The sequence below is a fragment of the Panicum virgatum genome, chromosome 3N (genome assembly GCF_016808335.1).
Source record: "Panicum virgatum strain AP13 chromosome 3N, P.virgatum_v5, whole genome shotgun sequence".
Taxonomy (NCBI): Eukaryota; Viridiplantae; Streptophyta; class Magnoliopsida; order Poales; family Poaceae; genus Panicum; species Panicum virgatum.
The window spans coordinates 53,611,888-53,625,473 of NC_053147.1; the positions used below are offsets into that span (position 1 = coordinate 53,611,888).

Consider the following 13,586-nt stretch of genomic DNA (forward strand, 5'->3'; position numbering starts at 1 on the left):
AAATATGATCCATGTTATGTAGTATCTTCTGCTAACAAAAAATGATGCTTGACAAATAATGCTTCAACTTGATGATGCATGCCTGATGCCTCATTGCATGTCCGATCCTACTTCATTACCTTCATGTTTGGGAGCAAACGCGAGCAGTTGTGCTCCGCCCGGGCACAGCTTGTTGGTGATATGCCTAAGAGTCCATCATCACAATACGGTTTAAAGGCCCAAGAGGACATTGATCTAAGAGGGATTAGGGTTACTAATGTGCCTATGAGATAGAAGCCCATTAGTACGCCCTATATATATATGAGGGAGGGGCTAGGGGGCGACACAACCCTGTGAGCCGCACCACCTCCCTAGCCGCCGCCCCCCCTCTCGGCCGCCGCCCTTGCCGTGCGTGCGGTGCTAGCACACCGACGCCCGGCGTTTCATCCCCATACGTGTGGACTCCGTGGAGGCGCTGCTACGACTGCTGCGCTGATCGGCTATTGGGATCAAGTACGAGGAGCTCGGTTCGTGGGACGTGATCGACTGCTTCCTCTACATCGACGCGCGACTTCTTCCGCTGCGCTGCGCGTCTAGTGGTAATGATCTATGATCTTCTACTCGCAAACATCTTGGGTATATGCGGTAGTGATGCTAGCGTAGCCTACCCGTTTACCTACACAGCTGACAGGCTAGTTTGGAACTGGATGCGCCCGTATCAAGAGCCTTTTCTTTTCTATTGGGCAGGAGTACTCAAGACGGCAGGTATCGATACCAGGAGCCGAAATTTTGCAGAAGATGTGGGCACCCAAATTCTTTGGCTGGTTGGCCCAGCCGGCACGATCGCTGTCGGACAGCTGAGAGGAAATCTTCAGGATGACGGTAGCTGTGCGCTTTGCAGCCAAGAATCAGAAACAATCTTCCACCTCCTCGTCGTCAGCTGTTCCTTTGCCAGGAAGGAAGTCTGCTGGTATGGTGTGCTCCTAATTGGTCATTACCCACGTTCATTTTGGGTACATACCAACAGTTCAACCTAGCTTGCGGATACTCTGGATCGAGCGTAACTAGAGAATTTCTCAACAGCATAGCAGCTACTAGGTTGGTAAATCAGATCCTTCCCTTCATTGCAGACGAAGCTATTTGTTGGGTCCAGGAAAACAACTGGATGCTCTCGCCAATCACTCTTGGTCATCCACCAGCTGGCCGCGACTTCTTCATGGACTATTCCTGTAATTGGGGTAGTTATTTCTCCTTCCCTCTTAATAAAATACTACACTTAGGCACGTGTTGTCAGTTAACTGGAAAGGAACATCACGATATATATTTTGGGTGAGTAGAGAGAAGGGATGTAGTGGGGGTATTTTGGATGATACAAAATTACGGTGGCTGCTTTTACCGTGGGTCCAAGTGCATGAAAGATGTATCGTGCCGCACGTGGACTCTACTAGTAGTGTAAAATGAGAGAATCGCTTCTCCTGTCGCTGGGAGATGGCTAAGAAAATATGGTTTCTAGTGTTCTTTGGATTCTTACGGTGAGTGAACAAGAGGGTAAGGGCCTGTTTGGGAGCACTCCACTCCACCAAAATTAGCTCCACTCCAAAAAAAATGTCCAAACATGACAACCAGCTCCACTCCACTCCTTAAAAAGGGAGCTCCACTCCACAAAAAACAGGGAGCACCTCTTGAGGTGCTCCACCAAAACCTGGAGCAGGTGGAGTTAAGAAAAATTACCCACCATGCCATCCATTACACAAAAAAAAACAATTCGTTTCTTTCTATCCCCAGCCTTGACCGATCCTGACCGCCCCTTCCCTGCGCCCCGACTCCAGACTCGCCTCCCCCAGCGCTAACCCTAGCACCGCCGCCAGTCAGCCACCGCGCCGCCGGGAGGGTGGATCCGCGCCACCGCCGTTGCTTTCTCGCTATAGCGGCTTACTAAGCGCTACTTTGGTAGAACACGTCGTACGCCTAACTTGTTTTTGCAGGGTGTGATGTGAATGGTATGGCCTCAATGTCATGTGATGATGTATGTGATGATTTGTGTGGCCTGCGTGTCGTAAGTTAACACAACCGGGTTGAGGTTGCACCATTATTGTATAACGACCTGCGTGTGGACTTGTGATGTTTGAATCCTCATGTAATTATTTCACTAGCTATTAGATGTAGTAGCTTAGTATCTTTTCATGGAGGCTTCAATCATGATGGCGATGATGATCACCACAAGACAGGACGGATGGCAATGGAGGTCACCTTGGAGCCATGGCGATGGAGCCCATTGTGATGCAAGAGGCTATACTATTCACAATATAATATGATCATATGCCTGTGATGTTTATTTTTCTGTCATACTATTCTTTCATGCTTTTACATATGGTGGATGCTTTAATCATGATAGAATAGCTTCCCTCAGAAAAGGTTGAGTTTTTGATGCCTTTTATCAATAGCTGCACCTATAAATTTTGATCGTTGTGTGGTAGGTTTACCAAAGTTGAGTACCCTCAGCTATCACTTTTGTATAGGGTGGATGTCAGACATTCACAAGCATAGTATTGGTTTACTCAGCAAAGTTATCAAAACAGTTTTGGGCTTTAAGGCATAGGGTTGGGGCCGGGGCTTTGGATGCCACCCAACAAGCAAGAGTCACATAGAGATGTGATTACCAATTTGTTGCTTACCTGTATCACTACTTTTCTAGCCGTGATGCTAAAGCTCACTAGGATTTTAGTGATTATGGATGTTGAACCACTATATGTCATTAAAGGGAAGATGACTTTGATATAGTAGGTTGTCTTTTGTTAAATCAGTTAATGAAAGTCTTTACATAAACTTAGTGCTGAAATCTTGCTTTACTTTAATGTTGTAGATCATGTCTGCCAGTAACAATTCCGCTTTCAATTTGCGTTCTGTTCTTGAGAAAGAAAAGTTGAATGGAACAAACTTTATTGATTGGTACCGCAACCTGAGAATTGTTCTCAGGCAAGAGAAAAAGGAGTATGTTCTTGAGCAGCCATATCCTGATGATCTCCCTGACAATGCAACTGCTGATCGCAGAGCTTATGAGAAGCACTGCAATGACTCACTTGATGTCAGCTGTCTGATGCTCGCCACCATGTCCCCTGATCTGCAGAAGCAGTATGAGCATGCGGATGCTCACACCATGATCGTGGGGTTGCGTGGGATGTTTCAGAACCAAGCCAGGACTGAGAGGTTCAATATCTCAAAATCCTTGTTTGCGTGCAAGCTGCCAGAAGGTAGCCCAGTCAGTCCTCATGTGATCAAAATGATTGGTTACATTGAGACTTTGGACAGACTTGGTTCTGAACTTCACCAAGACTTGGCTACTGATGTTATTCTCCAGTCGCTCCTGGCGAGTTATGAGCCTTTTATCATAAACTTTCAGATGAATGGCTTGGATAAAACATTGAGTGAGTTGCATGGGATGCTAAAGACAGCAGAGGAGAGCATTAAGAAGAATTCCAATCATGTGATGATTCAGAAGGGGAACAAAAAGAGGAAGCGTTGGACGCCTCCTAATCCCAAAGGTAAAGGCAAGGAAAAGAGTTCCAGTGGTGAGTCCTCGGGCTCTAAGCTAAAGTCAGCACCTAAGACCAAATCTGGCCCTACTTCTGAGGATGAATGCTTCCACTGTCATGAAAAGGGACATTGGTCTAGGAACTGCAAGAAGTACTTGGAAGAAAAGAAGAAGAAGGGAAGTGAGACTTCCACTTCAGGTATAAATGTTATAGAAATTAATATTGTATTATCTTCCAGTGAATCATGGGTATTTGATACTGGATCGATGATTCACACTTGCAAATCATTGCAGGGTCTAAGTGAGACTAGAAGATTTGCAAGAGGTGAGTTGGATGTTCGTGTCGGCAATGGTGCAAAGGTTGCGGTGTTGGCGGTCGGCACCTACCACTTGTCTCTACCCTCCGGATTAGTTTTGGAATTAAATAATTATTATTGCATTCCTGCTTTGAGCAAGAACATTATTTCTTCTTCATGTTTGGAAGAAGTTAATGATTTTAAGATTGTAATAGAGAACAAACGTTGTTCTATTTTTTGCAATGGTATTTTTTATGCTCATTGTCCATTGGTGAATAGATTATATGTTCTTGATCTTGAGGATAAATCTGTCTGTAACATTAATACTAAGAGGCTTAGACCAAATGATTTGAATCCCACTTTTATTTGGCATTGTCGCTTAGGTCATATAAATGAGAAGCGCATTGAACAACTCCATAAAGATGGATTATTAAGCTCATTTGATTTTGAATCATTTGACACATGTGAGTCTTGTTTGCTTGGAAAGATGACCAAAGCGCCTTTCACTGGTCATAGTGAGAGGGCGAGTGACTTGTTGGGACTTGTACATACCGATGTATGTGGACCAATGAGCTCAATAGCCAGAGGTGGTTTTCAGTACTTCATTACTTTCACTGATGACTTTAGTAGATATGGCTATATCTACTTAATGAGGCACAAGTCTGAATCATTTGAAAAGTTTAAAGAATTTCAGAATGAAGTACAAAATCAATTAGGCAAGACAATTAAATTTCTATGATCTGATCATGGAGGAGAATATTTGAGCCTTGAATTTGGTGATTATTTGAAGCAATGTGGAATTATTCCGCAGCTAACTCCGCCCGGAACGCCTCAATGGAATGGGGTATCCGAACGGAGGAACCGAACCTTGTTGGACATGGTTAGGTCCATGATGAGCCAAGCTGATCTTCCATTGTCATTTTGGGGTTATGCTCTTGAAACAGCTGCGTTCACACTGAATAGGGTTCCAAGTAAGTCTGTTGAGAAGACACCATATGAGATATGGACTGGGAAACGTCCCGGATTATCTTTTCTCAAAGTTTGGGGATGTGAGGCTTATGTCAAACGTTTGATGTCAGATAAGCTCACTCCAAAGTCAGACAAATGCTTCTTTGTGGGGTATCCTAGGGAAACCAAAGGATATTATTTTTACAATAAGGCGGAAGGCAAAGTGTTTGTCGCTCGCAATTGTGTTTTCTTAAAAAAGGAGTTTCTCTCAAAAGGATTTAGTGGGAGCAAGGTGCAACTTGAAGAAATTCAGGAAACACCCGAAACTATTTCAGCATCCACTGAAGATCCACGGGATGTGCAAGATGTTGCACAACCCGTAGTTGAGGCACCAGCCCCACGAAGGTCTATAAGGGCACGTCGCGCTACTGACAAGCTCAACCTCCTTATTACGGAGGAGCGCCACGTATTATTGATGGAAAATGATGAGCCCTTGACCTACAAAGAAGCAATGATGGGACCCGACTCCGACAAATGGCTTGAAGCCATGTCATCCGAGTTAAAATCCATGCATGATAATCAAGTTTGGAACTTGGTCGATAAAATTGACAGTGTAAGACCTGTCGACTGTAAGTGGATTTTTAAGAAAAAAATTAGACATGGATGGAAATGTTCACATCTATAAGGCACGATTGGTGGCGAGAGGTTTCCGACAAATTCAAGGTGTTGACTATGAGGAAACCTTTTCGCCCGTCGCAATGCTAAAGTCTGTTCGGATTCTCCTAGCAATTGCCGCATATTATGACTATGAGATATGGCAAATGGATGTCAAAACCGCTTTCCTTAATGGACATCTAAGTGAGGATGTGTATATGACACAGCCTGAAGGTTTTGTCGATCCTAAAAATGCTGGGAAAATATGTAAGCTTCAGAGGTCCATCTATGGATTGAAGCAAGCATCTCGGAGTTGGAATATTCGTTTTGATAAAGTAGTCAAAGGGTTTGGCTTCATCAAGAATGAAGATGAGTCTTGTGTTTACAAAAATGCTAGTGGGAGCGCACTTGTGTTTCTGGTCCTATATGTGGATGACATATTACTGATCGGAAATGATATTCCAATGCTTGAAGCCGTTAAAACCTCATTGAAAAAGAGTTTTTCGATGAAGGATTTAGGAGAGGCGGCTTACATTCTGGGTATTAGGATCTATAGAGATAGATCAAAAAGGCTAATTGGATTAAGCCAAGACACGTACATTGACAAGATATTGAATCGATTCAATATGCAAGATTCCAAGAAAGGTTTCTTGCCAATGTCACATGGCATTACTCTAAGCAAGAGTCAGTGTGCTACGACACCTGATGAGCAAAAGAAGATGAGTACGATTCCTTATGCTTCAGCCATAGGGTCGATCATGTATGCTATGCTTTGCACGCGCCCAGATGTTTCCTTTGCTCTAAGTGTTACGTGCAGGTATCAGTCAGATTTCGGGGAAGCTCACTGGACAATTGTAAAGAGTATCCTTAAGTACTTTAGAAGAACTAAGGATATGTTCCTAATATTTGGAGGCGAAGATGACCTCCTTGTAAAGGGTTACACCGATGCTAGTTTTCAAACAGACAAAGATGACTCCAAATCGCAATCTGGTTTTGTTTTCTGCCTCAATGGTGGGGCAGTGAGCTGGAATAGTTCCAAGCAAGATACGGTGGCTGATTCGACGACAGAGGCCGAGTATATTGCAGCTTCCAAAACTGCAAAAGAAGCTGTTTGGATCAGAAAGTTTGTTTCTGACTTGGGTGTTGTTCCTAGTGCGTCCAGTCCAGTGGACCTCTATTGTGATAATAGTGGTGCTGTTGCACTAGCAAAGGAGCCTAGAACAACTAAGAAGTCCAGACATATACTGCGGAAGTATCACCTCATCCGTAACTTTGTTGAGAGAGGTGATGTGAAGGTTTGCAAGGTGCACACGGATTCAAACGTTGCTGATCCGTTGACGAAGCCTCTCCCACAACCAAAGAATGAGGCGCACATGAGATCTATGGGTATTAGATACTGACATCAGTAATTCTAGTGTGCGTGGGAGATTTTTTGTGTCATGAGTATGTTTATGTAATGATGAATAATTGTTATTTGTTCCATGGATGATTATTTTACATTGATTATCAAGTATGTGACTTGTTCGTGAAACTCTTTGTTGACAATGATATGATTCTAAATTATCCCTAGTTTATGTCGTTATGTAGGACAACAACGACGTTGAGACTAGCACATGCATTAATTGATGATCATGTTTCACGGATCATGGATATGGAGATATCGGATTAATGATGTGGACACATGTTGGTGAACATGTTGTTGGATTGACCCACTCCAAGACAATGTTGGGATTGTTATTCTGTATGTGCCATCAGTTGTTCTTGAGTGTTATACCTACTGTATCCTTAGACCTGAGATCGCCATTGTTTCTCACTGTGTGTAGTGGTGCATCTTGGGGCTGCTAAACGCTACTCCGTGACTGGGTAGTTACAAAAGTAGCTTACAGGTGTGTCATGAAACATGGAATGGGATGTGAGCGGATCAAGATGGAATTTGCCCCTCCTAGATAACGGGAGAGATATCTCTGGGCCCCTCGAGATAGTTGGATTTGAAAGTGCATGTCCATGCCAAAGTGATTAAAGGGTTAATCATGATGACTAAAGGTTAGTTATGAATAGAATCCACTATTAGATCGAGAGAATGGTCGAGCTATCACAAAGGTGGCACGCATCTCGCCTTGAGCTTGACTGATATCGTGTGGCAAAGGGATCGGTGTATGAGTATATCTAAGGTTCGGCCGATATGATCTTTATGTGTATTTGTGAGTCACTATGCCTTGCTAGGTGCCGCTATTGACTTGTGATTCGGAAATGATTTCCGATCACGACCACCTACACATGAACCTAACGGGTCACACACTTAAGGGGTTTGGAATGTTGAAAGCTTGCCTGTATGATTGTCTCTAGTGCAAGTGGGAGATTGTTGGTGATATGCCCAAGAGCCCATCATCACAATACGGTTTAAAAGCCCAAGAGGATATTGATCCAAGATGGATTAGGGTTACTAATGGGCATATGAGATAGAAGTCCATTAGTACGCTCTATATATATGAGAGAGGGGCTAGGGGGCGACACAACCCTGTGAGCCGCACCACCTCCTTGGCCGCCCCCCTCTCTCGGCCGCCGCCCTTGCCGTGCGTGCGGTGCTAGCACACCGACGCCCGGCGTTTCATCCCCGTACGTGTGGACTCCATGGAGGCGTTGCTGCGACTGCTGCGCTGATCGGCTGTTGGGATCAAGTACGAGGAGCTCGGTTCGTGGGACGTGATCGACTACTTCCTCTACATCGACGCGCGACTTCTTCCGCTGCGCTGCGCGTCTAGTGGTAACGATCTATGATCTTCTACTCGCAAGCATCTTGGGTATATGCGGTAGTGATGCTAGCATAGCCTACCCGTTTACCTACACAGCTGACAGGCTAGTTTGGAACTGGATGCGCCCGTATCAAGAGCCTTTTCTTTTCTATTGGGCAGGAGTACTCAAGACGGCAGGTATCGATACCAGGAGCCGAAATTTTGCAGAAGATGTGGGCACCCAAATTCTTTGGCTGGTTGGCCCAGCCGGCACGATCGCTGTCGGACATCTGAGAGGAAATCTTCAGGATGACGGTAGCTGTGCGCTTTGCAGCCAAGAATCAGAAACAATCTTCCACCTCCTCGTCGTCAGCTGTTCCTTTGCCAGGAAGGAAGTCTGCTGGTATGGTGTGCTCCTTCTAATTGGTCATTACCCACATTCATTTTGGGTACATACCAACAGTTCAACCTAGCTTGCGGGTACTCTGGATCGAGCGTAACTAGAGAATTTCTCAACAGCATAGCAGCTACTAGGTTGGTAAATCAGATCCTTCCCTTCATTGCAGACGAAGCTATTTGTTGGGTCCAGGAAAACAACTGGATGCTCTCGCCAATCACTCTTGGTCATCCACCAGCTGGCCGCGACTTCTTCATGGACTATTCCTGTAATTGGGGTAGTTATTTCTCCTTCCCTCTTAATAAAATACTACACTTAAGCACGTGTTGTCAGTTAACTGGAAAGGAACATCACGATATATATTTTGGGTGAGTAGAGAGAAGGGATGTAGTGGGGGTATTTTGGATGATACAAAATTACGGTGGCTGCTTTTACCGTGGGTCCAAGTGCATGAAAGATGTATCGTGCCGCACGTGGAATCTACTAGTAGTGTAAAATGAGAGAATCGCTTCTCCTGTCGCTGGGAGATGGCTAAGAAAATATGGTTTCTAGTGTTCTTTGGGGAATCTACTAGTAGTGTAAAATGAGAGAATCGCTTCTCCTGTCGCTGGGAGATGGCTAAGAAAATATGGTTTCTAGTGTTCTTTGGATTCTTACGGTGAGTGAACAAGAGGGTAAGGGCCTGTTTGGGAGCACTCCACTCCACCAAAATCAGCTCCACTCCAAAAAAAATGTCCAAACATGACTAGCTCCACTCCACTCCTTAAAAAGGGAGCTCCACTCCACAAAAAACAGGGAGCACCTGTTGAGGTGCTCCACCAAAACCTGTTGCAGGTGGAGCTAAGAAAAATTACCCACCATGCCATCCATTACACAAAAAAAAACAATTCGTTTCTTTCTATCCCCAGCCTTGACCGAGCCTGACCGCCCCTTCCCTGCGCCCCGACTCCAGACTCGCCTCCCCCAGCGCTAACCCTAGCGCCGCCGCCAGCAGCCACCGCGCCGCCGGGAGGGTGGATCCGCGCCACCGCCGGCAAAATGTCTGGCCGAGGAGGTCCTCCGCGTCAGGCACGCACGGATTTGGTTGCTGAAGCCCACGCCGCACAAATCGCTTTGTCCTAACGTGGTGCCGGCCGGGGAGGATCGGAGTTCAGGGGCGGCGACGGCGGGGAAGACCTGGAGGGCGTCGGTGTGAGGCGCGGCGGCGTTCAGGCAAGTGGCTCCATCGACCCTCTTGCTGGCCATGTGGAGAGCGGTGTCACCGAGGAGGGCCAGGCGCTCGGCGGCGTGGGGCGTGGTTGCCATGCCGCCAGTACCCAGAACCGGGGTGGCGCAGGCCAACCTTATCGCCAGCCACGAGCTGCATCCGCCCAGAAACCAAAGAAGAAAGGTGCAGAGGTAAGGAATGGCTCTAATTTTGTATGAATTTCCTGATGTATGAACCGGCAACCTTGATGTATGAATAAAAGTTTACACTTGTCTATTTTGCAATGGATTTGGTGGATGAGACAGGATTCCATGGATTGCACAGATGAGCAAGTTACATTTGTTTGTAAGTTGTTTGCCCAGCAAGTGATCAAAGGGAATAGACCCAATAACCATTTGAATGCCGTAGGCTATGATGAGGTGATAGAAATGTTTAGGCAAATGAAAGGATTTGAGTTGACTAGGCTGCAACTCAAGAATAAGTGGGATAAGTTGAAGCCTGATTTTTTAGCATGGCAAAAATTGACGAGGCGGCAAACGGGAACAGGATGGGATCAATCTAAAGGTGTGGTTGTCATGGATGATGAGTGGTGGAAAAAAGGCAAAGCAGGTGATCATTGTGTCATTTCAGTAGTAATGTGAAATTGTTTACAATTTTTTGCTTCTAACATGTCTTATGTTTACGATTGAATAGGACATCCCTGGATGCGGCAAGTTTAGGAAGAAACCTTTGCAGAATGTAGAGGACATTAAGACTATGTTTTTTGACATAATCAATGATGCATCCGATCATTGGAATCCTATGAGTGAGAACCCTATCATCCCTGAGGAGTACGAAGCTGGACCTGAAGTTGGAGATGATGTTCAAGAGGACGAAGATGTTCAAGACGTCCAAGATGCTGCTGCTAATGATGATGTCGTGGAGGTTCCTCCTTCCATTGGTTTAGGAAAAAGAAGAGCTCGGGTGGTTGTTGAGAAAGGGAAGAAACAAAGGACATGAACTGCACTTGTTATTCAAGAACAAGTTACTAAGATTGCCGAATCAACCTCCTCTTATTCCTCAAAGAAGTCAAGCGAAGTGACTGTGCAAGAAGTCATGGATCTAGTTTTGGATTGCGGGGCTGGTTATGGAACGGATGAGCATTATATTGCAACAGAGTTGTTTGTGAAAAAAAGATCAAAGGGACATGTTCATGACCCTTCCAACTAAAGAGATTAGGTTCAACTAGCTTAGGAGGAAGTATGATGCCAAGTATGAAAATTGATCCATGATGGCTGTTATGTTAGGCTTTTTCAAGAACAATTTGTCTTACTCTTATTTTCCTAGTTGAGCTATGCTCATGAAGTTGCTGTAATAATATTGGACCAAGTACTATTGTATTTGGACGTACTATGATTAATGTTATCCCTCTACTTGATGACTTATTGGTGGTCCTACTGTTCTTTACTATTATACCTTGCTGTTTATAATCTTTTACTTGCTGTTTTTAATTTTTTACATGGTTTATTGTAGGAGACTGATAGTGAAACTTAATCTGAAGACTCTACTGAGAGTGTGAGCGAGGAGTCCTTCATAATTACATCCGTGAGCATGGAGGTGAGGATCCTGACTTTGCTCGGTTCGATCGTGACCCTAATTTTGTTCCTACAATACCAGAACAGTATAACAAATATGCAGTTCCACCAACGGCCTCAGATAGTTCAACTTTTGAAAGAAATGCTGCAACTATGGATCACTTCTGTGATGGGCTAGCCACGACGTTGGCGGCATCTTTGTCGGTGTTTACCGCCAAGCCTGCTAAGAGATACCCTTAGCAGTAGGGTTTGTAGGTAGGGATCGACGGCTCTGGAACTCGATGGTGCAAGAAACACAAAGATTTAGATAGGTTCGGGCCACGAGTTGTGTAATACCCTACGTCCTGTGTGGTGGTTTGTATTGCCTTAGGTGTAGATGTGTTTCGAGGGGGTCCCTGCCCGCCCTTATATATCCGGGGCGACAGGGTTACATGGAAAGTCCTAGCCGAGTACAGTTGGAGTCCTTCTACAACACGATCGGGTAGTTTCCTTGTACTGCAGCTAGTACTACGCCTATTCGGGTAGTTACAAAAGAGATAAGGTACATCCATGAGCTATCCCTTACTCTAGAACATTCTATGCCTGTGAGTAGTCCCGCTGTCCCGGGTCTGACAAGCCCCCGAGCTCTTCGTAGCTGAGTCCTGCAGTCGTCGAGTACTTGGCTGGGCGTCTTTGAGTATTTCGAGTAGTCAGAACATCCTTCTGGTTGCTTCTGGTCCTTCCTTCAGATACATCGAGTAGTGTTTCAAGTACTTCCGTTTGCTCCGAGGCTGTGAGGTGCTCAAACCCCAAAATCTTGATCATATATGGTGCGCGAAGTACTCGCGCTCCATATGGAGTAGCCCCCGAGCCTTAGGTTGAATCGTAGAATCAGGCTGAGGGTCACTTCAGTCTTTTTCTTCTTCTTTATTTTTCAAAAAATTTGAAAAATAAATCTCTGATACATATATTCCGCAGCCCCCGAGTATTGAATTTAAATCCCTCCATTTAGATTTAAGAATCAATGTAAACTCGTGGCAAAAACTGAAAACTTCCCTGAGAAGAAAAGAATCCGTTGGCATCCCAAATATTCACAAAATTGCCCCCGAAGATTGTATAAAGCCTGTTGAAAACTTTCAAGAGTTTTACCCCTTGAACTCCTGGCCGCCGTCAGACTCAGATTCACATTCGCCTCTTCTCAGTCAAAATCCAAAAGCCCCTCCGTAGCCCCCGAGCTAAAACTCGTGGCTATGAGATGGTTCCCAAGAAGAACAAGTCCAAGATTGAATAGGAAATGATCGCCAATATGTCCACGGGTTGGCATAAAAGAAAGATGTCTGAATCACTGGTCCGGGAGTTGGAGAGTATGGGTCTCCTCCAAGAGCAGGGCGTAAGCCAGTGGCGCGCTGGTGAATGAGAAGATTACCCCATGGAAGGTACCCTTGAGACCATTATGTTTCGCGATTTTGTAGAATGTGGTCTCACTCTTCCCGTGTCAGAATTTTTCTATAGACTTCTTCAGTTTTGGGGAATTCAATTACACCATCTTACTCCCCAATCCATCTTGCATCTTTCAATTTTCACTCACTTCTGTGAGGCTTTCCTTGGAATTCTTCCCCATTTCCACCTTTTTCAACATTTCTTCTTCCTTGTTCCTGTCCCAAATGCTACCAATCCCACCATCATCGGGAGATGTGAATTGGTACTCCGTTCGGAAACCCGAAGCGAGTACTTGGCTTATGATCCGATGAATAATGGAGCCGAATGGAAGAAGTTCTGGTTCCATGTCGGGAACTTTGAATCTCCACTTCCAGAAAGGATTGCTGGTGCCCCGCAAGTCCAAGAAAGCTGGTCAAGTAAAGGACCTAGTGGCAAGCAAGTTGAAGCCGTTCTTCGTGCGATTGCCATTGTTAAGGAGAAAGGAGTCACTGGAAATCATGTGGTCTTCTTATTTATCGGTCGCCGGACACAGCCTCTCCAGCTGCGAAAGCATCCTGCCTTTAGATATAAATGCACGCAGGATCCCACTAGGATGTCCCCAGAGCCAATGGCTCAGTCTGAAGTAATAAAGTGATGCTGCAAAGTACTCGATAACTTCGACAAGTCTTTGACGCTTCCAACACTCTTCTCGGCACAAAATCCTCCCGAGAATGCCTGGGTACGTGTTTTGGATACCATGTCGAGTACTTGTAGTTAACCATTTTTTATCTTCTGACTAAGTATTGGCTTCTTTCTGCAGAAAAATTATAAATCCTGGTATTGTATGCCTCCGACTTCTGTAAATGCTA

The 13,586-nt window shown here is 45.1% G+C and overlaps 1 long non-coding RNA gene across 1 annotated transcript; it reads left to right on the forward strand.

The window, feature by feature from the left end:
• Positions 1–9,339: 9,339 nt before the first annotated feature.
• LOC120666180 lies at positions 9,340–11,169 on the forward strand. The gene is made up of 3 exons (XR_005671612.1): positions 9,340–9,936; positions 10,051–10,354; positions 10,439–11,169. It is a non-coding gene; the product is annotated as an uncharacterized LOC120666180 (long non-coding RNA).
• Positions 11,170–13,586: the final 2,417 nt, after the last annotated feature.